At 42.5% G+C, this 26,084-nt stretch overlaps 1 protein-coding gene and 1 long non-coding RNA gene across 3 annotated transcripts in view; both read left to right on the forward strand.

Annotated features, from left to right (window-relative positions):
* The window catches only part of MAPKAPK2 (MAPK activated protein kinase 2), an 84,341-nt gene that overhangs the window by 33,982 nt on the left and 24,275 nt on the right, over window positions 1–26,084 (forward strand). The window lies entirely within an intron of this gene.
* Window positions 1,031–5,398, forward strand: LOC143836843 (uncharacterized). Its single transcript, XR_013230776.1, has 3 exons — window positions 1,031–1,680; window positions 2,579–2,653; window positions 5,000–5,398. It is a non-coding gene; the product is annotated as an uncharacterized LOC143836843 (long non-coding RNA).

The raw sequence follows: 26,084 nt of genomic DNA on the forward strand, positions 1-26,084 counted from the left end.
TAGAAGGGAGGAGGTAGACAAAAGTGGTGTCATCATCTAAAGCAAGGCTCTCTAGGGGTTATGCGGCCTTTCCCAGAAATTAGGATGACCGCTGACATCACTAAATGTCACTGGAGCCCACTTCCTGTTGTTCTATATGGCCTAGTCTCTTATGCCAAAGTGGAAACATGGTAAATGATCAATAGATTGATTGGCTGGCTCCCTTGTTTTCTGTGTTTACTTTTTGAATGGGCATGTCATCACTTCTGGGGTTCCCAGTAGCCAGGAAAATATTTCAGGGGGTACCTCCATGGTCAAAAGATTGAGAAGGGCTTTTCTAGAGGGTTCCAGTGAGTGATTACCCACTTGATACCGGATGGCAAAAGCCTATATCTATGTCATGGCTATGATGGAAGCCATGCTAACTTTAGAATTCAACAGGACAGTGGTTCTGACTATGACAGGCTTAATTGCAATGGACAGCAACTCAGAAAACACTTGAGATTGCTTGGACTTTGATGTCTAAAGAATGTGATATGTAATACTGGGTACTAATGTATTAGAAAAGTTAGTTTTGTTATTTCTTGCTGCAGGACTATAGAGATTATGTTAATAACATATTCTTTAAAACTTTTAATAAACTTTCATATATTTGCCCAAGGTCTGGTTTCTTGTGTACACTCAGCCTTAAGAACTTAATCTCTAGGCAAAGCCTGCTGGCTCAAGAGGTAGTTGCTCAGGGGGAGCCAGGCGTGGTTCCTTGACAGGCCCCGCCCCCTTCCTCCATAATTTTTTTAAAAATTATATTTTACAACTGCATTTGTATAAAGACAAATATAATCATACTTTCAAGGCCAAAAGGTGTGAAGAAAATTATAACTGCTACATTTTATTTTTTTCTTATTTAAGAAAAAAAATTAAACATTTTGTGGGATCCTCCCATCATAACAATATCACCATTAAAATATTGTTGATATAACTTAAAATATGGCAACATTTTTATCTGTGTTAGGTAACATTTAATAGATTTTCATGGGCCCTAAACATTTCTTTTTCTGATAAATTTCCCTTCAATCCTGAAAGTTCATTTTTAATTGTGAGAAAAAAAAACATTTTTGTGAACCCTTAAAAGTATCATGTGGGGAAGGCGCTGGCAAACCACCCCATATTGAGTCTGCCCTGAAAACACTGGAGGGCATCACCCCAAGGGTCAGACATGACCCGGTGCTTGCACAGGGGATACCTTTACCTTTAAAAGTGTCATGGGCCTAGGCTTTGTGCCTATGCCTAATGGATAAGTCAGCCCTGATAGATACCAACCTGTTGTAGCAGAGATTGAGACAAAGTATAAGCTGTTATGTTTGCAGCTTGCTTATTTTAAAAAACTGCTAGAGAAAAGTCTAAAAATTGAGACATGGGTTCCTATTATTGGTCTACCACTTTCTCATGCATATCATATTGTGCTTACGTTGATGATACCTCTGATACTGATTGGCTGATCTGATGTGGTGGCTTGGAATGTTCAGTTGCCCAGGGAACTCAGCAGTGTAGCTTCTGTGAGGGAGGCTTAGCCAGGACTAAAGCCTCTCACAATAACTGTCTGGAGAGTGCGTGTAGATTTGGGAATTTACATAAATTAAGGCAGCTTTTTTCAACCTTTAGACAATGGAGATACCACTGAAATATTTTTCAGGTTTCAAGGTACCAGGAAGTGATGTCACCTTTTTGCTTGGAGCCAGAAACAGCAGGCACAGGGTGGGAGGGCTCTCCCAGCCACCATTTTGAAAACCCCTATGCAGCTGTACCATTGAGGGGTCTTTGTGGTACAGGACAGTACTTCGATACCATGGTTATAAACCTGAATTAAATAATAGAGCACTAAAGGTACAGAGGTCAGAGGAATGGAGAAGGTGTGGGCTAAGAAAAGTGTACCTGAAGGAAGGATTATTGTTTTTAAAGAAATTTCAAAGAATTTAAGGTCAAGAGGAATTGTATGTTAAGGCAGGATGAAGGAGCATGTGACCCTGGTAAAGGATTTAAGCTCTGACAGAAGACTTGTGCTTTTTGTAGCTTCTATAGTTGCAACAGTATTGTGAGGCATCAGCAATAATGCACTGAAAAGAGATGGGGTGAATCAAAAGAGTGATAATAAAGTGACATTTCTTCTCTTTAGAAGAAAGCACATGTAGATATTGAGTTTTCTAAATGACTAGAAAGCTTCAGGCAAATAAAGAGAAAATTAATAGATATAAGCCTTTAAGGAATGTGGTTTTGGCATAGGATTAGCGTGGGGAAATTTGGTAGTTTGGGGCAATCTTTCACGTCTTCTGGCTTTGAGTAATAGATCTCTTTTTCTTCCTTCTCTGTGTAACTTCAAAAGGGACTGGTAGCAAAAAGCCCCTGAAATACGATGCTTTCATTCATTGTCTTCTTTGTATTAGAAGAAGAAAAAGATAACCATATTTTGCAAACTCTATAATGAATTCTGTTTAGATAATTCAGTCTTTAATATAAGAAAACACTGGATATTTTAATGGATTTCTTTTGATTACATTAAAAGACTGCTTTGATTACACTTGTATTTGAATCTGCCTTTCAGATCTTCTTCCACTGCTAGGGTTGCCAGTCTCCAGGTGGTAGCTGAAAATCTCCTGGAATTACAACTGGTCTCCAGGTAACAGAGATCAGTTCCTATGGAGAAAATGGTTGCTTTGGAAGGTAGACTCTATGGTGTTATATTTCAATTACAATACAATGCCATTAAAGGTTTTGTATTGTATTGTATTGTGTATTATTTCACTGAAGTCCTTCCCCTTCTCAAATCATGCCTTTGTTTTGGGGGGCCAAATGCTTATTGGGAGAAAGCAGCAGCAGGATATTCAAACCTCCCACAAGATGCACATGCTGTATTTTTCAGGGCCATGGCCTGTTTCTTAAAATGCTTTTAGTGGTAGTAGTGAAGGGTCACTGGCTACTGTTGGAAACAGAATGGTAGAATAAATTGGAACTTTATTCAATGTTATCATTGTAAAATGTCTTGGATCTATAGCAAAAGGTGGACTGAGGCAGAATTGAACTGGGAAGCTGCAAAATAGGAACTAAATTTGAAATTTATTGCCTTAATCTGGCTCTTTTCCCTTGGACAGTCGTATTGTTTTAAAAGTTCTAATCTATTGCTTTTTAATGAACTATAGTATATAGTTAATACTGATGTCTTACTGAGACTGACCCAAGCCAAGAAAGTTTAGTTTATGATTCTGTGAAATACTCATCTAAGCACATTTAATTAAAAAAGGTATTTTTTCTTACCTTAGTGATTGTTGAGGGACATTAGGGATCAACTATAACTCTCAGTTATGTCTGTCTGCAAGTATAGGTGATAATGGGGGAAGGGGATGTCTGGTTTACTTTAGTCAAATTCTTATGGGCTGGGCTGGGATTTAAAAAAAATGTTCTCATTGAGAACGTCAAGATGGAACACATATCACTGGCAGGATGAAGGACACCAGAGAAATGTTTCAGTATGATGAAATAAAGTTCCTATCATGAAAAGGATTACTTATAAATGTTCTCCAATGTGGAGAACTGTTTTGTTTTGATGTGTTTTTTGCAACTTGGTTTTAATGTAATGGATTGTTTCCTTGAACACATTTTTGAATGGGGATTTGCCTGCATAAGGTAGGCAGTTTTAGCTAGAGAAAAGACTATTATATGCAGCCTTGCCTATCTGATTTTGATGCTGTCCTTGATGTTCACATTAAGTCAAACCGGAGCTCATGCCATCATCAAAATACAGCTGAGCACTTCGTCTGCGAGTGTTTATGCAATCTTGGATGGCTAAAACTGTGGCATGCAGCGTGTTGGCTGCTCTGCACCTTTGATAATGTCTCTAAATAACCAGCTGACTCAACTGGTTACTTTCCACTCTTCAATCTTCCTGCCTTTGAGTGAGGCCACTTCTATTCCTTTCCCTTGATGAGTTCAATTTTCTCTGATCTATTTGTTTCCCCTGCCCACTGTGACCTGTACTATTTCTCTGAAATGTGTTGACTCATAGCACCTTGTTTTTCTGTACTCTGTTCTCTCCCACCTGAAGCCCACTTAAATTGCAATTGCCTACTCCTTCAAAGGAAGAGAGATGAGGCCTGTGTGCTCTTCCTGTGTGCTCTGTCTTAAATATATACTTGAAGTTTACTTGGAGTGTGCATTTCAAAGAGCCCTCAAACTGATTCTCCCTGCACTGTCATATTGTTTTGGGGGAGTGGAAGAGGTTGCTTAAACATGCATTCAGTGGAGCCTCAGAAGAGAGTGAGTTGGGGAAATTTTATTGTTGGCTCCTCTGTTGTCTAATACAAGGTGGAAAGTAGAGCTAAGCCAGAGCCAAATTGTGGAATGATGAAAAGGTCTGGGATGTGTGGTTTTTTAAACCAAAGAGTGAGTTATTATGCATGGCGGTAGCTGTTCTGGGCCGCTGGTGGTTCTTAGCTCCACTGCATCCCAAGTACGCATAGAGGATGAACTCCCCCAGTGCACATGGACTGCCCCGGATTTGTGTGTGTGCATGCACAACTCTGGGGTTGGAAAGATTCACTGCGCCTCATGGCAGGGGACATGGGGATCCCACCACAGGATGGTGGGATAGCGGCATGCTGCTATCTCACCATTGTGGGGGTATAGACATGTCCTGTTTGGCCCCATAGCACCGTGAAGCTGAACAGGGCATTTTGTGTCCCCAGTGCACAGGCCTGCCCTGACGGGGCCTCTGCTGGCTGCTGTGGCAAGACAGAAAATCCAGAAGAATCTGTGTTCCCTTGCCATGGGTCATCCGAGGCCCTGATTTGGGCCAGGGCTGGGAGGGGACCGGGATGGTGGCAACACTGTGTGTATGTGGGGATTAGCCCCACTGCCCTGCCGCTACCAGTCTGGCTTTTCTGCCCCACGCATAATTGGTCAATGACAGTTAAAAACTCAAGACAAATGGCAGCACCAGTGCTTTTACTTCTGTTCTTCTGTCTGTCAGGTTAACAGGATCTGCATGCCCTTGTGTTGCTGCAGGAGGCGTACCAGTGGAAAGCTGTCCTTCCTTCCTTAAATGTGGCAACAAATGCTGTAATGAGTGCTCTGATGCAATGGGATGCCTGCCAGTCATCCGGCTCAGACTTTAACCTGGTTACAAAGGACCTGGCTGCAATAATCCCTGTCCAAGCCCCGAGTGAGCAAAGAAGCATATGGAGTTTAATCTGCTGCCCTGAACTCGGCTTTATTGAGTTTTTGGAGAAATGCAGCTAGGAAGGTTCCTGTAACTGACATGAATCCCAACAAATCCCTGTCTGAATGAAGAAACTGTGGATGGGCTAATTCTTGGCCTTCCACTGTCTCTAATACAGATTTGCAGACCCACGGTGGCCTACCTTATTCTCTGTTCTTTCATTTTATTCTCAAAACAACATCTGATGAGGTAGGTTATGCTGAGAGAATGTGACTGATCCAAAAATCACTCTGTCAGTTTATGTGGCTGTGTAGGGATTGGAAGCAGATAATAATCTGATTCTCTAGCCACCACATGATGCTTGCTGTTATTTCAAAATATATATCATATACTGGGTATGTGAAAAAAATGTCCCTAGGATTTATGGATAAGTGTAAGATATCAAGACTTGAGTACAGATGAGGTTTTTTCCGCCCATTACAGATATTAATCTGATTAGTAATACCTGGGAAACAGTGTTATGGCCACTTATTGCAGTTGTGAAAGATCACACTGTGTATTCTGTATACACTTGAGTTTTGCATATATGTCACAGCTTGTACCTCTTATATTTCATGGCCTTCTGACTCAATGGTTTGCAGTTTCTTTCCAGCCATGAGGATATGTATTTGCCAAGCAGTGATGCACTTAATGCATTTGATGAAGCAGGATGTCTTCATCAGAAGTTTACGCCATAGAATTATTGAGGTCGTCTCTTAGCAGCTTTTCCATTTCATTTGTTCCATTTCCCCTTATTAGTTTATATTTGACTAAAAAAATTGGTTCATGACTTCAGCCACTGCCCTGTGTTTCTTTTGTCTACACAACCCCCACAATTTATTTATTTATAGAACACCTTTCTTGCCTCAACTCAAGGCTGGTTACAGGCATAGCCTTTTTAGTGGTCCAAAGGGGTTCCATCCCCTCTTTTTTGGCCAGTGGAAAAAGGGTAGGGTACAAGCCCCTAGACACGGGACTAATTTTTGTTTTTGCAGCAACAGGTTACCATGGCTACCCCTATATAACATGGCATATGTCAGAATGTCTGTTTTATTTATGCAATATACATTGCAGTCAGGTTCCCAGTGGGGGTGGGGTGGGGATTAAAAAAGGAACCTCCTATTAATAATGTTACAATGTATATTTCCGTACTCCTCATAAACACAGCATCTCGTGTCCCCAATACAAAATGGTATACCTTAAGAACAGACAATAGAAGCATAACTTTATGGGAAGACATGTAGACAGCAAAAAAGAAATGAGTAACTAATAGGTGCTCTTTTCACAAAACGTAATAGTGGTGGGGAAAGATCCAGCAAGAGGTGCTGGATATAATGAGACATACAGAGAACAGGCACTTGTTCATGTTTCCTGTTCCCCTTGTAGTTCTTAATGTCTGAAGGTAATCTGAGAAACAGTCATTTCCCCAGGCCACTTTGGCCTAATTTTTGGGTCATACTTGAAATAGCATTGGAGGTGGTTATATAGTTACACTGATGTGGGTGGTATATTGTTCTTCCCTGTTCCATTTCATCATCACAACAACAACCCACTGACTGGCCGAAGACAACCCAGAAAGTTTTTTAGCAGAGTGGGGATCTGGACCTGGGCTTTCAAGATCCTAGTCCAGTACTCTCATGTGATCTAGGTGGATAGCCGTGTTGGTGTGAAGCAGCAGAACAAAGTTTGAGTCCAGTGGCACCTTTAAGACCAACAGTTTTACTCTAGGTATAAGCTATTGGAGACTAATGGATAGATGTATCCTCAATTGAGGAGAGTAATTAACTCTCTGTGTGAGATGTATCTGCCCATTATGTTGTGCATTTATTTATTGTTCACCCTCTGCCTATATGGTGGACTGGTAAATTCCAGTTTCATTGTCTTCGAGGAAGTCTGCATGCACACAAAAGCTCATCACTTGAATAAAACATTGTTGGCCTTAACTGTGCCACTGGACTCAAACTTTGTTCTCATATAATTTGTAAGCCATTTTGATCCATGAGGAAAAGTGGAATATAAATATTTTAATAAATAAAATAATCTTACAATTAAGCTACAAATGCAAATTTCTTCCCTCAACACAGCAATTTTGAGTTAAAAGCGTGGGAGATTTTATTTTTGATTGTGACTATCCCATTTTAGTTTGGCCTGGTTATTACTGAGGAATCTGGGCTGTATCAGTTCAGTTGGCAGATGAATAATTCAGTTTTTCCCATGTATGAAATTTCCTGAAGACAGGCAACCAGTTCGTGAAGGTTCTAGCAAAGAGTGTGTGTGTGTAAATTCCATCAAGTTGCTTCCGACCTATAGTGACCCTATGAATTAAACTCATCATAGGGTTTTCAAGGGGAGAGATGATCAGAGGTGGCTTACCGTTGCTGTTTGTGACCCTGACCTGGATGGCCCAGGCAAGCCTGTTCCTGTCAGTTCTCAAAAGCTAAGCAGGGCTGACCCTGGCTAGTATCTGGATGGGAGCTCTCCAAGGTTTTGGAAGATAGTTCCACCAAGGAACACGAAGGTGCATGATGCACAGGCAGGAAATGGCAAACCACCTCTGGACGTCCCTTGCCTTCCTGCCAGACAATCCTTAGATCTCCTGCCATATGATAAAGAAATAAACAATAGTTGCCTTATGCTCATTACTAATGAGGATGAGTGGAAGGGACACTGCTGTTGTCTATGGAAGATTCTCGCCCATGGCCATTTTCCACTACTGTTGCTGCACCATTGGAGCTGTCTGTTCACCTCTGCTGATGATGCCATTGTTCCCTGAAGGGAGTGAATGCATGGCATTCTGGTGCCTCAGCTGTGACCATTCTGTCTTGACTGCCTGTGCAAGGGATTTCGCCTCTTGACATTCTGTACTCCTTATGGTGCTGCTTTCTGCTCTGATGACACATACAACCCCCCTCAGCACATTAAGATGGGCTTTCGAGAGGGGAGCAAAAAAAGACAAAGGAACTTTTACTTATTTACTTTATTTATACCCCAACTCTTCCCCCCCCCCCCCGCAGACAGTGTGCATTGTTCTCCTTCCCTCCATTTTATTCTCAGAACAACATCCTGTGAGTACGTTTTTGGCTAAGATTGTATTCCTGGGCCTCAGCAAGCTTACATAGAAGAGTGTCTCTCAGATCCTACCCCAGCAGAACTCTAACCAGTATGCTACACTGGCTCCCATTTCAATAACAATTTTACAATAACAGTACAATAAATCATATTAAAAAAAACAAATTTCTTTGTTTTCTCAAAAAAATATTCTTGCTCATTTCAAAATGTGCTCTAAAAAACTCAGTTTTTTAGCTTCAGTGTCCTGAATTTGCAAGATTTTGACTCTTTTCCACTTTGTATAGCCTGTGTGGGAGGCACTTTCTGATTATATGTCCTGTCCTATTCACAGTGCCCTGTTACAACAGAGTCCTCTTTTTAGTAATCTAGTGGTCCTGTTGTGCTAAGTGGTGAGGAGTGATTCGTTTAGATGCCAATCTTCTTTTGTACTGTGGATAAAGTAGCTCCCATCACAGCTGCTTTGCCATGGGTTTCCATAGTGCACCCAGCAAGTTCCAGAAAAAAAATTAGCTGGGTTAATCTGCTACAGCGCTGTGGCAAAAAGTGCTTATTAAAATGTATATAATGTATATTCATGGGCAGGTCATCACATGCTGAAAAAGCGGTAAGCAGATTTGTTTGAGATGGGATTTAACTAAAGGGGGAAATGATGCAAATATTTCATTTACAAATACTATCATCAATAAATCTAATTCTTAACATGGCCACATCTGTGGGTACTTAAATATGGACACTGGAGCCATCGACAGACATATCTTTCTACAAACCCATGAATAGTCCTAAATTCACACAAAAACCTGAAACTAAAAAGTAACAGCAACATTGAAAACACTCCCAAATAATGAAACAATACCTGTTTCATCTTCCAAGCTTGATGCAGATAAATTGAAGGACTGCAATCTGGATTTTCAGATAGTTAGGTGGATAGGGAATTGGTTAGAGAACCACACTCAAAGAGTTGTTGTCAATGGTGTTTCATCAGACTGGAGGGAGGTGAGTAGGGGGGTACCTCAAGGCTCGGTCCGGTACTTTTTGACATATTTATTAATTATCTAGATGAGGGGGTGGAGGGACTACTCATTAAGTTTGCAGATGACACCAAACTGGTAGGACTGGCAAATACTCCAGAAGACAGAAACATAATTCAACGAGATCTGAACACAATGGAATAACAGGCAAATGAGAACAAGATGCAATTTAATAAAGATAAGTGTAAAGTTCTACATCTGGGTCAGAAAAATGAAAAGCATGCCTACTGGATGGGGGATACGCTTCTAGGTAACACTGTGTGTGAACGAGACCTTGGGGTACTTGTGGATTGTAAGCTAAACATGAGCAGGCAATGTGATGCAGCGGTAAAAAAGGCAAATGCCATTTTGGGCTGTATCAACAGGGGCATCACATCAAAATCACAAGATGTCATAGTCCCATGGTATACGGCACTGGTCAGGCCACACTGTGTGCAGTTCTGGAGGCCTCACTTCAAGAAGGATGTGGATAAAATTGAAAGGGTACAGAGGAGAGCGACGAGGATGATCTGGGGCTAAGGGACCAAGCCCTATGAAGATAGGTTAAGGGACTTGGGAATGTTCAGCCTGGAGAAAAGGAGGTTGAAAGGGGACATGATAGCCCTCTTTAAGTATTTGAAAGGTTGTCACTTAGAGGAGGGCAAGATGCTGCAGAGGAAAGGACGCACAGTAATGGGTTTAAACTGCAAGTACAACGATATAGACTAGATATCAGGAAAAAAATTTTCACAGAGTAGTTCAGCAGTGGATATAGGCTGCCTAAGGAGGTTGTGAACTCCCCCTCACTGGCATTCTTCAAGCAAAGGCTGGATACACACTTTTCTTGGATGCTTTAGGATGCTTAGGGCTGATCCTGCGTTGAGCAGGGTGTTGGACTAGCTGGCCTGTGCGGCCCCTTCCAACTATGATTTTATTATTCTAGTTATGAGAAAGCAATTTTGGAGCTGCATTAACTTGCTTCTTCAGTGGTAATGCCCCTATACTCGTAACTGTGCCATCATGTGTCAATTTACCTCTAAAATTGGGAAGTACAATGTCCTTCCATCAGTGTTACCTCCATCTTGTCAGAATTCAGTCTCAATTTGTTTGCTCATAGTCATTTAACCAAGCAGGCAGTAGATTCAGACCACTAGTGCTTATTGGGATGGATTGTTTGATGTCATTGGCATAATCTTAAAAGCTTTCTTTGAACATAAAAATTAACTGATCTGCAGGTAAGGTCTCCACAACCATCTCATTGAACCAAATGTTACAGAAAGCACAGCTGTCCTAGTTACTTCTAGTTTGGAGTAACCGCGGCAAATCTTGCAAAACATCTCTAGTAGGATTCTTTGGAGCACTGAAGACTAACTTGTCCAACAGCTAGCCATAAGTGTACAGGTAGCCTAAAGCAAGGAAGGTTGCTTGTGGGATTATGATCTTGTTCTTCTTCTCTTCTTGGAAGTAGATATCTCTTCCTTCCCCCATTTTAGATCATAGGATGGAAAAGACCACTCATTAGCATCTAAATAACTTTTAAAGATTAGTAAGAGAAAGAGAGTTACTGAGCTTGTAATATGGCAACAATCTGTATGGATTTCTGGAAATAAAATTTGTCTCAAAAATAACAAGATAGCTGTTGGGCTCCATTACATCTTACTATGGCATAACTGTTTTCCATATCATCCTTTGTGTAACCAGTGCACTGATTCCCCTATCACAGAGAAACACAGCGCAACTGGAGGGGGCCCATTCCACCTGTATGGAGCCTTTTGACCTCGTCTCTTAACATTGCAGTCATCATGCCAGCCAACTTGTTTTGCCTTTCATTTACATAGGTGGCATTGGTGGCTGTTGTCTTCTCTCCACATACATAGACATGTTTGGAATTGTGTACTCTGTTACTTCAAAGAATATTGAGAGGGGGAATCTTGAAATTTGAGGATCCTACTGTTTTTTCAAGACTAAAGAGTTTTATGGTGAAGCACAGTTTAGGCAGAAGCACACCCATGTTTACACAAGCTGCTTCCAATGCAGGGGTGCAGGTTTGGCTAACGGAAGGGAGGAAGGCAAGGGGCCTCTGGCAGGTGGCTCCTATTTAGGCACAACTCACTTACTGCCTTTGTACTCCTGGAGAGGGCTTTTGTTCCTTTCTGAAAGGGCTGAATAGCTGCCACATCTGTCATTTTGGAAGAGTGGTCATTTGCGTGTGTTTAAATAAATAGGTCGCAGATGCCCTACTTGGCTAAGGGCCTCAGAATTCCCTATGATCCACGTGTACCTTGGAGAGTGTGTGAGCTACATCTTCACGGCAAGATACAGGAGGGAAACAGCAAAAAGCAGCATTGATACAGGATGGCCAGGTATGGGTGTGGATAGAATTTTTAAGATTGGATGGAAGCCCCGTTTTGAATCCCAGTTCAGCCATAAAGCTTGCTAGGGCTGATTCCATATGGGCAGAAAAGGCCAGGAGGGTGCTCATATAGAAGCGAGACTAATCCTCACTTCCACATGACATCACCCTGGGCCAGCTCCCTCCAGGGCCTGGTGCATGTTAGGCTGCTGTTGCCCTGCTTTAAGGGAATGTGGATATATTCAGCATTCCCTTAAGTGTTCCAGGGGCCAGCGAGGCGAAGGCTCTTGTAGACTGGGAGAGCCCTGGCTCCTCCCCATTTTATGGAGGCCTGGAGGGGGCAAAAATGCCACACACAGCTCTGAGATGCCTCATGGTACCATGGGGCCAAATAGGGCACTTATTTTTTTGCAGGAAGGTGGAATTGTATTATCTTCTGCAAAATCCCCCTCCCCCTGTGCGGCAGAACCTTTCTGCTGTGTTTGCATCCTCCACGGGGACATAGAAAACAGCGGACTGGGTCCACTACCAAAATAGTCCCCTGCAGGGATGCAGAAATTGGAAGATGAGCTCTGCCACCAAAATGTGTCCTCCAGGGAGTCACAAGAAGTGGCGGGATATGCTGCACTGCCGCAATGCACTGGTAGTGCTCCTGTGCAGAATTGCCCTTGGTTCTCCTGGACAGCATCACCGAGCTACCCAATAATCACAGGGTTTGTGAGTGAAAATAGGGAATCATAAACGTACCCTGAGCAGGGAATGTGAAGAAGAAATGTGATAAAGACCATTGTAGGCCTGTAGGAGAGTTGAAAAGTTAGTCTCCATTTTATAAAGAGAAGGTGACATGTAACTGTTCTTTAATGTAAATCTTTGCTTGATTTCACTACAAGTGAAAGATTTCCCATGAATTTGTCTCCCCAATACTGGGTGGTCAATAGTGTCTATCTGGAATGATGTGTGTGTGGATAGATAGGTAGGTAGATAGATACATTGAATGAATGAATGAATGAATGGTGGATTGTAATGTAACTTAATGAATAGTTGTATGTAATGTAATTTAGAATGGAAGCTTGGGATCTGATTCTCTGGTCTTAGGGTAGGAGACCTGTCTCAACATGGCCTGTCACTTGAGGGATACCTCCTTGCTTGGGTGGAGACAGATGCAGCTGGTAACAGGTTTCTTTAAATTGGTCTGCTATACAACTAGGGATGCATCTGCCACTAATCACTAATATTGACATTTTTATTACCCCTACTTTGTTTTTGAACCAGAGTTGAACCCAAAGGACTGATAACCTTATAATTCAGCTTGCTATTCAGCAATGCTCTAAATATCTTCATTATACTGCACTGGGGGTAAAGCCTGTTGTATCCAGGAATACAAGGGGCACTAGAGCCTTGGGTGGGAAATGGAAGGTGGGGACTCTTGCCTTTGAGAAGATGTATGCTGTTTATGGTCCGAAACCTAGTATTTTGATCAGATGCTCCAAAGTGGGGTACCCCTAGAACAACTAGGAGGACACTAGGGCAAGGATGCACCCCAAAATAATCTTGAGACAGACTTCAACCTCATTTACCACTAAACTATGGGTCATTCCATCAGTGATGCCAGCAAGTTCCCAAGGCAAGGATGGGAAGTGCTCTTCTCTTTCCTCTGTAATGGAAGGAAATTGGGCAGAATGGCTTCCAGGAAGGACTGGGTCTCCAGGTGTGTTCTGGGCAGCATGGAGCAGAAAACCTAGCCTCCCCCATCTGTCTGTGAGCCCCATGAGTCATGAGCAAGGAAACAAACATCAAAGACAGCCCAGCCCACAAGTGGAGAATGTTTGCAAGCTGCCTGGACTGTGCCTAGGAGGGCTAGGTAAGCAGCAGGCTGGCATCGCCAATTACAGTACCAGAGAGTTCACCCTTCAAAACATCCATTTTTTCTAGGGCAGCGGTTCTCAACCTGGGGGTCATGACTCAGGGGTCGGCACTTTTCTCAGGGGTCGCCGAGGCCACCTCTGCAGTGCCGCCGCCGCCACCACCCACCCAAAGCAACCCCAGTTACCAGGACAAACCCATTACCTCTCACAGGTTCCTTGGGAGCCTCTATCCTGACTGGAAGCCCAAAAATGGAGCCACACAGAAAAACTGACAGCAGTTAGCCAGCACAAACCCCCCTCCCAATGTCTAGTTTGCTCACTTTATCAATAGAAGCCGGAGTTATCCATAAGCAGCGACCACTTGACCTCTTTCATTTTCCTAATGGTGAACAGGCAGGCCCATCATCAGGGCAGAGGTGGGATCTGTGTGTTGGCGAATGCACAGTTGGTTGCCTTCGGTTTTGTGCCTGGCCCTCCCCTCTGTTTGTGGCTTAGGCCGGGCTGTTGGGCTTTTTCTGGCCTGTAGTCATGCCTCAGAATTGGCAGGAGCCGCTATAGAGGCACGTGCTGGCAGCCTCCATGTCAGGTGGGTTGGAGGGACGGTGGTGGTGGGGGCGCTCTCCTTCAGAGAAGACACAAGCTGACTTCCCTAAGTTCTGTAGGCAGGGTGCCTTGGGAGGGTGAATCTAAAGAGCCCACATGCACCCCTGGCAGCTCACTCATCTCAGGAGAGGTGTCTGAGGGGCCAGAGGCTGCGAAGAAGCAGCAGAATTGTGGGAAGACAGGGGTGGGAGTTCTAATCTGATTGGGCAGCCAGTGGGTGGACAGCCAATCAGAAGCATACAGTTTCAATGATGGACCTGATTGGTCCATAATCCTTAACACCAAACTCCTCCCATGACCCCTTACTCCTTTTATTTGGATGCTCAAGGTTACAGATATTTATTGGATATTTTCATGATTCATAATTTACTGCTAACTTACTATCTCCTCATAGAGGATGTGCTTTCCATTTCATTGTTTGAAGAAGTCTGCATGCATACGAAAGCTGACACCTTGAATGAAACTTGGTGGTTCTTAAAGATGCCATTGGACTCAAACTTTGTTCCAGCCTTTCTTGCTGTGGCACTACTTGGCAGGCTGGCCTTGAAAGACATTTCTAACATGGTTTCACCCACCCACAAAATAGTAATGAACATCAAAGCTGTAGAAAGATAAAGGAGGAGAAATTACTTAACCAAGGAAGATAAGCAGCAAAGCTGTTGACAAATCCATGACCTCCTGACTGAATCCTTCAGATCAGGAATTAATAGCTTTCCTTATTAATATTTTCATTCACACGCAAGCCCACTATTGTGCCATGAAATCTTGTTCTGCATACCTTCAATAATACTACAGACTCTTTACAAAAATCAAAACCCTATCTGGTGGGCTATTACTAATATCCTTGTATTACATATGGCTGTCCTTCTGACCCAAAGAGACAGTGGCTTGACTGTGGCCAAGGTGACTAGGGAATCCAGCTATGTCATTCATCCCCATTTTGCAGTGAGACAATAGTGTAGCTCCTATCAGTCATGCTAGAGAGTTTTTTTTTAATCAACAATTGAATGTCATTAATTCTGTTTTCATGGATGAATTGACCTGCACACTGCCATTGGCTTATAGACCAGTTGTTTCAAAACTTCTGAAGGTGTTGGTGAGCTGACGCCCCTCCCCCTTTTTACTGATGGTTAGAGACAATCTGGCCTTGCAGCAGGACAGGATGAGAGAGGTCAGTCTAATGCCCCTCACCCTTTCTAATGGATGTCTAGCTAGTACAGAGGTTATCAACCTTTCTAATGCCGCGACCCTTTAATACAGTTCCTCATGTTGTGGTGACCCCCAACCATAAAATTCTGCAAGTGTTCTTTCACAGAAATTAAACCAAAACTGACCAATGGCGTGAAGAGCCATTGTTCATGATTGTATTTAAATTGTTTTTTCTCTGGGTTTCTCAGTTCCATTCTGCCTCTTGTCCTACCATGCTGATCTTGCTCTTTTCTGCTGCTCCAGACAGACAAACACTCTCTCAATCTACCACGCAAGGCTGTTGTGTGGATGAAATGGAAGAAGAGCAATGTCAGCCACTTTGGGACCTCCTTGGAGAGAAGGGCGGGGTATGAACCGAGTAATGAAAACCAATTATATGGAAGAACAAAAATTGAATCCAGGAGAAGGAGTGGCAAAAGTGGTGGTACTCCCCTGGCCAAGCTGTTTGCCCTGCTGCGACCCCTGTGAAAGGGTCATTTGACCCCCAAAGGGGTCCTGACCCCCAGGTTGAGAACCACTGAGCTAGAGGCTGAGTGCTTAAAGAAGAGGCTGGATTGAGCTTGCATGGGCTTCCTTGCGGACTCTAGAGCCATAACTAATCTCTCTCAGCCTATCTGTGACTGAATAGTTTTTAGCTGATTCATTTGGTGTCTGTTAAAATCTACAAATGTCATCTTTTCCAGGAAAACTCCCCTGTGCTTTCTGGTTTTTGTGCATCAGACACTTCTTAGAACCATGTGAATGACCCTCATCCAGATTCATAATGACCTTGTCTTCATTCATCTTTTTATCCTATTCAAGTTGATTGTGTAGAGTTGGAAGAGAGGCTTGATTTATTTTTTTGGAAACATGGCTTAAAGCAGACTCTTTGCTATTAGGTGGACCAAGTACTCTGTTGTTCAAAATATCAAAAGGATTGTGACAGTGGTGTTCTGTGAGGCAGCTTTCACTGAACTTGGAACTGGTATTTTCCACATCCTACAAGGCTTAGGACCTTCAGTGGTTTTACTGTCCTCATTTCATTAGACAATGCTGTACAGAATCATTTACACACGTTTTCTTCTATTGTCCATTTTATTCCTCGATCCGAGCTAAATTTCTTCACTCACTGCTATGTAAAAGAGAATTGCATTCGGATGAACGTAAGATTCAGTTTCTTTTTACATCCCAGGACTCTGATTTAATTGAACCAGTTGCAAAGTTTTTATATCTTGGTATGAAAAATCGTGAATGTATTATGTCTCACTCTAAAGCACGATCTTTGCCTTTGTTTTCTCTGTATAGCAGAGGATTCTTTTGCACTTTCCCTCCTTAGATTGTACTTTTATATGCTATTAAAGGCTTGTTGTTGTTGTTAGAAAATTCAACTGCTGTTTATGGCAATGTATCCACAGAATCTAGACTCAAACTAGGCGAGGAGCTGTCAACCAACAGCTGCAGATTCACTTACCTCTTCTTACGGTTGTCAAAACATTAGCTGTCACAATGACATTCTGGAGATATGAGCTCAGTTCCCAGGCTCTGGGCATCTGTGCCACTTTGGGGAGTGCTGTGGCTCAGTGATAAGGACCAGTTTTGCATGCAGGAGGTTGTAGGTTCAGTCCCTGGGATTTGTAACCAACAGGAGTTCAGATAGCAAGCTCTCTGCCTATGACCATAAAGAGTCACTGCCAGTCAGAGTAGGTGGACCACTGGCCTCACTATGGTAGATCCATATGTTTCCAACATGAATTGTAAATATTGAAACAACAGCGATAGTTATCTGGAATAACAATAAATGCATCCTGGAGTGTCTGTACTGGTTAGTATTAAACAGAAATTATGGTCTATGGAGAGGGTATGCATTGCATGGTTATGAGAAACCAAAATGATGGATGTCACATAACTAGAAAAGATCTGATGCTACATTTTAGTTTCAACATTTTGGAAATTTTCAGTATGGTTCTTGTTCTGTCTCCCCTACCCATTCAAGATTGCTTCTTTGGAAGTTATTTATTTAAAACATTTTTGTACTGCCCTTCCATCTGCTCTGGGTCTTCAAGATGTCAAACATAAAAACAGTAAAACATTTAACTCTATGGCATTGTACTGCACTGAGGTCCCTGCCCTCCTCATGCTCCATTTTTGAATCTGAATTTGGCAACCCAACCCCCCCCCCCCCCACACACACACACACAGCCCTTGCCATCCACTGAGGGAAGCTGGCAACCCAGAGAGAGAGAGGAAACTATTTTTGGGTTATCTGGCTCCTGAACAAGCCAAGCCAAACAGTTCCATGAACAGTTTTATTAGTAATAGGCAAATCCTAGAGGCCTCTGTACTCCAACAAAATGCAAGCCGCAGGTTCTCCTCCATTTTCCAAATTTACCTTCAGGTGGTGAGGTCCACATATAGCCAACATTAGCCCCCCTGCCTCTTGTGGTGCAGAGTGGTAAGGCAGCAGACATGCAATCTGAAAGCTCTGCCCATGAGGCTGGGAGTTCGATCCCAGCAGCCGGCTCAAGGTTGACTCAGCCTTCCATCCTTCTGAGGTCGGTAAAATGAGTACCCAGCTTGCTGCGGGGTAAACGGTAATGACTGGGGAAGGCACTGGCAAACCACCCTGTATTGAGTCTGCTAAGAAAACACTAGAGGGCGTCACCCCAAGGGTCAGACACGACCCGGTGCTTGCACAGGGGATACCTTTACCTTTTACTTTTAGCCCCCTGCCCTCTGTGCCATTTCCCATGGGAATGTGCAGAACCTAATGGAGGATCTCCCAACTATTCCCATTCTTTTACCTGCATCCCCCAAGATTCCTGGTTGCTCTTGTCAAATGGGAGCACCTAATGCCTAACAAAGATCTTGTTTCAGGCCCTTACTTCTATCACTGAATAAGTTTGGATTGGGGGAGGGGATTAGTAATGTCCTGTTTTCTGTGGATGGCAGTTTGCCATCCCTTGACTGTAATATTTAGTGCAAGTTACTTCAAGGGTTGTTGTTCTGCATTCCTGTGTCCCTGGTAGGATATTCTTCATATGTTGTTGAATCATGCACACTACAGATTTGCATATTACAGCAATGGTATAGGACAGTTCATGTGACTGGTAGATCCACACTGCAAACTCATGACATTTACAGGTTGAATGTGTTGAGTTGCCATTTTTTGTATGGTGGGAGCAGCAGTCTTGACCCATATGTAGACATGGGTGCTATTGACCAGCCATTCTTAAGGGGGGCATATGGCCATAGGGGGCCCTGGCACATTTGAAGGTGGGCATAGACTGAAAAATGTGAGAAAAGGAGCCCAAAAGGTTTGTGTGTGGGGGGGAGCTGGTAATTGAACTGATGAAAAAGCCTTTTAGTTACATATGATGCCATTAATTGGTAGAAAGGTTTACCGTAGTCAAGGAACGAAAAAGAAATCACGTAATCCATCCCTTTGTGTATGTGCTTGAATTAATGTATCTTGGTCAGATGTTTTAGAACTCTGTCATGTGTATATATATAAGTCAAGATATGTTGAGTATAGTTATTTCAATCTTAGCTTAGGCCTTGTTTAGCCTAGCTCATTGTGCTGGTGGCTAGCCTACTGCAGGGGGCCCTGTAACATGAGAAGAGCTCCTAAAAGGGCGGAGAAGTGAGGATGCAGGATATGGTCCAGCAGTGTTTCATTCTTTTCTTCGGGGAGTGGCGGGAAATAAATTGCAATAATAACAAAAACAATAATAACAACAACAATAATATTATTTTTTTGCAGTGTGCTTCAGGGATCAATGTTTTTGCCAAAGCTTTTCAATAAATATGTTAGGTTGTTAAGAGAGGTTATGCTAATGACACTCAGCTCTAAGTTTTTAAAAATAAGCCTCTGGAAACAGAGTTCTTGGCTACTACCTGGCTGTCATAGTCAGATGAAGATGAATTCAGGTAACATGAACATGATGCTTCTGAGCAATGTTGATATCCGGGGGGGGGGGGGGGAGCATTCTTTTGCACATCTTGGAGGGCTGAGTTATCACTGGATGACTCAGTAACGAGCTTAGTGATTCACTTAGATACACCCTGTTGATGGGAAAAGAGGCTGACCTGTCTCAAAAAGTGCCTTTTAATGATTACTCTTGGTTTAGGGATTGTAATCCTTCATAGACTAAGCGATCTGCTGCTATGACCTGCTACTCTGTTCTGTGAACTGGCAGATTCTAAGTGGGTGGGCAGAAGGGATTGTGTCTGAGCTTGGCTCTTGTGGCCTTATCTTGCATGCCTAGGGAAATTATGATCACCACTTTGGGGTCAGAAGGTGAATTTCCTCCAGATGAGACTGACCAGGGATTCTGGTTCTTTTTTTGGGGGGGGGCATTATCATGGAATTGGGGTCACTGTGGGTGGGAAGATAGTTGTAAATTTCTTGCATTCTGCAGGGGGTTGACCCTGGAGGACCCTTCTATGATTCTGTGATCTTATGATGTGACGGCCGTTTTTGAAGACAACTCAGAAATGTCTTCAGCTGGCACAGAAAGGAACAGGTTGTCTTTTGGCTGGAGAGAGTGGCTGTATTCCATATGTTTCCAAAAGGAAGAAGACCCTGAATGTAAGACAATTCCCAGAGGTTATACACAGGAAGTTTTATTCATCACACTTACCTGTAAATTGTATTGATTTTTTTTTTTTTTTTACAAAAAACAGCACTAATCTTCCTTTCAGGAAAATAAGTACATGTTATGCCAGTCTGGAAACATTGGCTGCTTGTTCCTTTCCAGGTTCAATTCAAGGTGTTGGTTCTTATCTTTAAAGCTCTCCATGACCCTGATAGCTGAGGAATGGTCTTTCCATGTGCCTATTAAAATCTGTTCATTGTCTTATCTTTTCCAACAAGATGGCTAGACTAGCCCCAGGCCATTTATGGGCTTTTTAAGCAATATACTCCCCCCCTCCCAGTGGAACAGCAATCAACTGATTATTAGGAATGTATTGTCTTTACCAACATTTAGGAAGGCATACAAAGCAGTTTCTGTTTAAGAGGGCTTTCTGTTAAAATGGCTTTTTGGAGTTTTCTAACTAGCTGTCTTATTAGGGTTTTAATGTTTTGTTAATTGCTTTGTTGATCATGGTGATGGGATATCTTTTTGAGCTATTTTCCCTACTCATTTTGTGTGGAAAATATAGGATATAAAACTTATTAATAAAATAATTTTTAGAATTGAAAACTTCATCCAAAATGAATAGACTAAGAATATTCTTAGTAATTTAAGGATTACTTTCCACATCAATTTTTTACAATGGGTTCCTGAGTCACATACTGAGCAAAAGAAACAGTTACTGCACATCAGTAATGACTGTACACAAGTTCACTTACAAAGAGCCTTTTTTCCTTGTAGGAAATATTACTGGGGATATTCTTAGTCTATTCATTTTGGAAGGAAGTTCTCTTCAATTCTAAACATTCCTTGAAGGAAAAAATGGGCAAAGGGTGTCTGTTAGCACATTCCTGTGTTTTCTTTTCCTTTACAGTTATATTGATTAAAATCATACTTTTTGAAAAAGTAGGAGAAAAAGCAAGCCAGAATGAGATCCAGATGCCTATGCCGGCAGATGTGTGTGCAAATAGTACTGTTAGATGAAGAGGTGGCCTTGCTCACTTGTAAAAAAAAATTAGGCATCCTTCCTTACAAAATAAACCCAAAACTTACAGGATATTCTCAGCTCATTTCAAAGCCTGCTTGTTTTCCTTGTCACTTTCTTCTTAGTTTTACAGGTGAATCATCCCAATAGCATGGTCACAGCAAAACTGCACCTTAGAAATTGAACAGCGCAGATGGAAAAAGGCAAATGTTGCATACCATAGCTGTTTTTTTTAAAATTAGCATGAACTGGAGTGGCATGCCACTCTCCCACCAAGGAGGGGGTGGGGGAATGCCCTGGCCAGCTCCGTGGCTCTGCGGAGCTGACAGGTGTGTAGTGTCCCTGCAGGGACACTGTAGTTCAGGGGAGGATTATTATTATCTTCCGAGTATGCACAGTACTGGCCCGACCTAGCCCCCCCCCCCCAATGGCACCCACAGCAGCTCAGGGAATGTGTAAGAATCCACGTTCCCTCACCATGGGCCACCCGAGGGCCTGAGTTGGGCCAGGGCTGGGTGGTGGCCAGAATGGCAGCGATGTCAGGCATAATTGGAGATTTGCCCCACAGCCCTTCTCCGCCAGCCAGGGCATTCAGTCCTGTGCATAATCGGTCCTTGAAAGGAAAAGTCAGGCAAAAGATGGGTGAGCAGCACTAATAATAAGCAGGGCAATTTTTAATAGGCAGAATTATATGAAAGTGAAAGGAATAAAGTACAGTCTCTTCTCTACATGGCTGCACCATGGATCTCCTTGTGTCTCATCTACTTTGACTTTGGGACTTGCCTAACTTGAAATAAACAGAATTTAAGTTTGGATATGAACTAAAATGATTCAATCTTAAGTAGCTAAGAAAGCCCAGTCTTTTCTGAGAAATGGTTCGTAGGCTGATCTGTGCTGGCAAAGAAGCATTTGAAGGCCCGTGGCAGAAATAGGCAGCTTCTTCCTACCGAAAGCTGCCTCTGTGAGATTTGGAATGTAGATTCAAAGGTTTCTTCATTGGCCTTGATCAGCTGGCTGGGTGGCCCATGGCTCTCTGACCCCAAAGGCTGTAACATCAGAACAGCTGCATCAATGACAGCTACAACATGTGACATATGAACAGCTGAGTGCCTGGCAAGAATAATAGGACAGGATCCACAGAGGGCCAGAAGCACACTTGGCTCTGGGTCTAAAGCAAAAGTTTGAATCTGTTGTTGGATTTAATGTTTATGGTGTTATATATGACAGAAAATCAGAAAAGTTAGCCCAAGTTCTCTCAACATCATTCACACTTTAATTATTCTCCAAATGGAAAAGGGAAATGGTACAAATTTAATGATTGTTTAATGAAAGCAACCCTCTAGTCAGATAGAATAGTTCTCATTGATCTCTCTCTCTCTTTTTTTCCCCAAATGAAGCATCCTGTGCTGCATTTCAGCACTTGATGACTACTGAGGATAATCAGAGTCAGGCAGAAAAGAGGCAGAGGAGGGAACAAGACATAGCAAATTCCTATAGGATTAGGGAGGGTAGCTGTGTTGGTCTGAAGCAGCAGATCACAGTTTGAGTCCAGGGGCACCTTTCAGACCAACAATATTTTATCGAGGGTATAAGCTTTTGTGTACACGCACACTTCTTCAGATACCGATCACATCTGATTAATTGTGTATGCCTAGGAAAGCTTATACCTTGAATAAAACGTTGTTGGTTTGAAATAGATTTTTTTCAAGATTTTAGAATATGACATAGATCAGAAAGAAGACAAATACAAAATAACTGAGGAATGAAAAGTAAAAGAAAGGGGAAAAAGAAGTGAACAGGCTTCTGATTTTATTTGTGATGATGATTATAAATCAAGTTGTTCAATGAGACAGCTAGACTTTGAGGGGTAGTCTATAAATAAAATAAATAAATAAATAAAGGTGCCATTGGATTCAAACTGTGTTCTTATAGGATTGTTCATCTGGCAATAATCAGGTCATGTCCCCCCCCCCTTTCCTGTGGTAGTTGGAATCCTTGGGAATGTCTTTTCAGATTGGGTGTGAGGGTACCTTCACTTTCTGGATCCACAAAGACTGTGAAACTGTTTTTCCCCCAGAAAGCATACAGTGGAGGGATAAACTGTTTTGGCAGATTTGATCTTGTATGTTTTTACCTTGTGCATTGTTTTTAACTTGATGCTGGACTGTGACGTTCCTTGGGTCATACATTGCAACCTGTAGTTGCTTTGTTAGCTATTTTGATGCGTTAGGTAGGATGCAATATTTTAAAATAAATAAATATAGGGAGTTTGACACATTCCGCTGTTCTGGCAGGGCCTTGGCTGCTTGGGGTATAATAAATGGGAAAGGACCTAGTGCCACACATTGTGAACTCTTTAATTAGGAGAGGAATCAAAGTAGTAAGTCTGCAGCAGAAACATGGTTTCTGCCATCTCTCAAAATTCTCCTTAACCACTGAACCACATTTTGCCCTGTAGCTTGAGCCAATTCAGCTTTAAGTAGTGTGGCTTTTCAGCAGAGTGATTTGTGGCATATTTAATTAATGGCCTACAGCACTGAATTAAAGGCCCTGCTCCTGGCAGCTCTTAAGCGAAGGGTTGACAGTGGTTAGTGTACCTGATGCAGCATTTTGAAAATGGGTGTCTTACAGCCTTGTTCTTTGAGGAGCCCTCTCTTGAGCTCCACTGCTTAATTACTTAGGATGGCATTGTAAAAATTCTTCCTGTGCCAAAATCTAGCAGGAGTGAAACTATTTCTGCTCTGAAACTATCACTACTAATTTCTTGCCTGATATCAGGTCAAAGGTCTGGTATTCCCTCCCCCAATGACTGATGCTTTGGCTGTTTACGGCTTTTGTACACAACTGGCCAAACGCTTTTCTCTTCAGAAGGCAACCAGGAAACATTATTGGTGTCCTGAAGACCAAAGTCTTGAGCTGCATCTAACTTGGAACAGGCCATCACACTGTTCTTTGATTTGGTTATTCTGTTGGAGGTCTGATAAACTGGAGATATTTCGGCTGCATTTCATAAATATGCCTAAGGTCTAACACAGCGTTCAAATGAGCCTTGGCTACTCTTTTAGTTATGAGAAGGAAAAAAATATTAAGAATACAGCTGAGAAACTTTCCCTATAAGAAAGCTTTGTCCCTTACTGAAAGCCCCACCCCAAATGCCTGAAAGGCCTAGTAGTAAAGCTTTAGCATGTAAGCTATAAATAGTGAGAGAACCATTCCAGCAGCCTGGCCTTCAGACTCAAAGGTCATCCTTTTTGGGGTGGGCACCTTGGGAACCTCCCAGTTTCACAGGCTGTTCATGGGAGGCTAGGCAGTAACTTCCTCTAGTCTGTGATGACTTTATTATTTCCTTTGCTTTATATAGGGCCAGTGTTTCCTGTTGCCTTATCTTCAAAGCAGTTCTGATGCCAACTACGCTGTGTTTGTCATATTTACCAAGACTGAATATGAATTTTTTTTAAAAAAAAGGGGATTCTAAATGTAGTTCTAGTCACAGGGTTAGATAAGGAGCCAATAATAATGTAGTCCATGCTATTAACCTAGAACAGGATCTTTCATAAACGTAACAATCACCCTTCCTGTTGCTAGACCATTGTAAGCTGTTGCTTCTCTGCTCTGCTCACCCAGGACCTCTGCAGATGCCCTGTGATGATGGCTGATGATTTTGACCTTTACCCCTGAAGCAAGGGGTTGAAATGAGAGAGGCAGTTACCATAGCACTGCTGTGTGTCACCAAACAGACTGAGGGCAGCTGCCTCAGCGCTATGCTATATTTTTCTGACTATAAGAAAAGAGCACAACATGAGGGTACAGCTGGGAAAGTGCGATTTGGCCCTTAGCTGAGGGCCTCTGGGACGCACCCTTGCTTGGTAGGAAATCACATAGCTAGATTATAATCATGAGCCCTTGTTCTATTGCTGTTATTTACCTAAATAAGTCTGAAATGCTCTCCCTCCAGATATATTTAATCAATGACACAAAGTTACGCCTTTCCTTTTGGTTAAGTAGGACCAGTTCATTGAACACATTTGGATACATGAAGCATTGGACACACGTGGATACATTATACTGAATCAGACCCTTGGTCCCTCAAAGACAGTATTGTCTATTCAGACTGGCAGTGGCTCTCCAGGGTCTCACCTCCTACCTGACCCTTTTAACTGGAGATGCCGGGGATTGAACCTGGGACTTGCATGCCAAGCTGATGCTCTGCCACTGAGCCACAGCCCCTTCCCAACAAAGAAAGTCTCAATTCCTATGATCATTCGGATTGCTTTTCTTCTTATGTTCAAGTTGCTTCCTGTTGTCTGGTGCTGGAGAAAGCAATTATCAAGTGAAAAGTGAGATAATCTCCACTCTGGTGGTTCGCCCACAACACTGTGCAAGCCTGGAGGGCAGTCACAGTCACCAAACAAACCACAGTGTGGCTATAAGACCAATCCAATATGAGAGTACCAAGTGTAGAATTCCACCTTAAAACAAAAAGTTGCTAGCCCTTTTGGCTGTACAGGACATAAAAGAGTCTTACTGGATCTAACTAATCCAGCATCCTGTTTCACACAGTGGCATATGGAGGTTCTTTTTCGTCATTCGGGTTTAGCATCCATTGATGGATCTCTGTTGCCATATATGATCATATATGATCATATGATCACTGTGTTCTGTGGTACTGAATTATATACGATATAAGGGGGAGGACATGTCCAGAAGCTAAAAAGAAGGCTGAATTAGATTTTTGCTAGATGTGGGCAGAGTTACAGTAGTCTATATAACCCCCAAAATAAATTATGCAATACATAAAAATATCACCCCCCAAAAGAAAATAGGAAAAGATGTAAAGTGCTTGGGTGTCAATTTTAATGCCTTTTCTGATTACATATCATCACCTTGTAAATTGTACTGTTCACTCTTAAGGTTATTGCACAATAGAGAAAATACTATTCGATCGTGCATTTACTGATTATCTGAATAAACTCTTAATGATGAACTGTTTTTGTTTGTCCCTTCTTTCAGGCAAAGAATTCTGCCTTGCCAGTCCATCATGCCTTCCAGGGACCCCTCCCACACCTCCCTCGCAGTACATAGGTTTTGACAGCCTTTTGGAATGTGTCTTCCCTCGGCTGGTGCCTTCCACTCTCCCTCTCTTGACCCTGTGC

Source organism: Paroedura picta, chromosome 4 (assembly GCF_049243985.1).
Source record: "Paroedura picta isolate Pp20150507F chromosome 4, Ppicta_v3.0, whole genome shotgun sequence".
Taxonomy (NCBI): Eukaryota; Metazoa; Chordata; class Lepidosauria; order Squamata; family Gekkonidae; genus Paroedura; species Paroedura picta.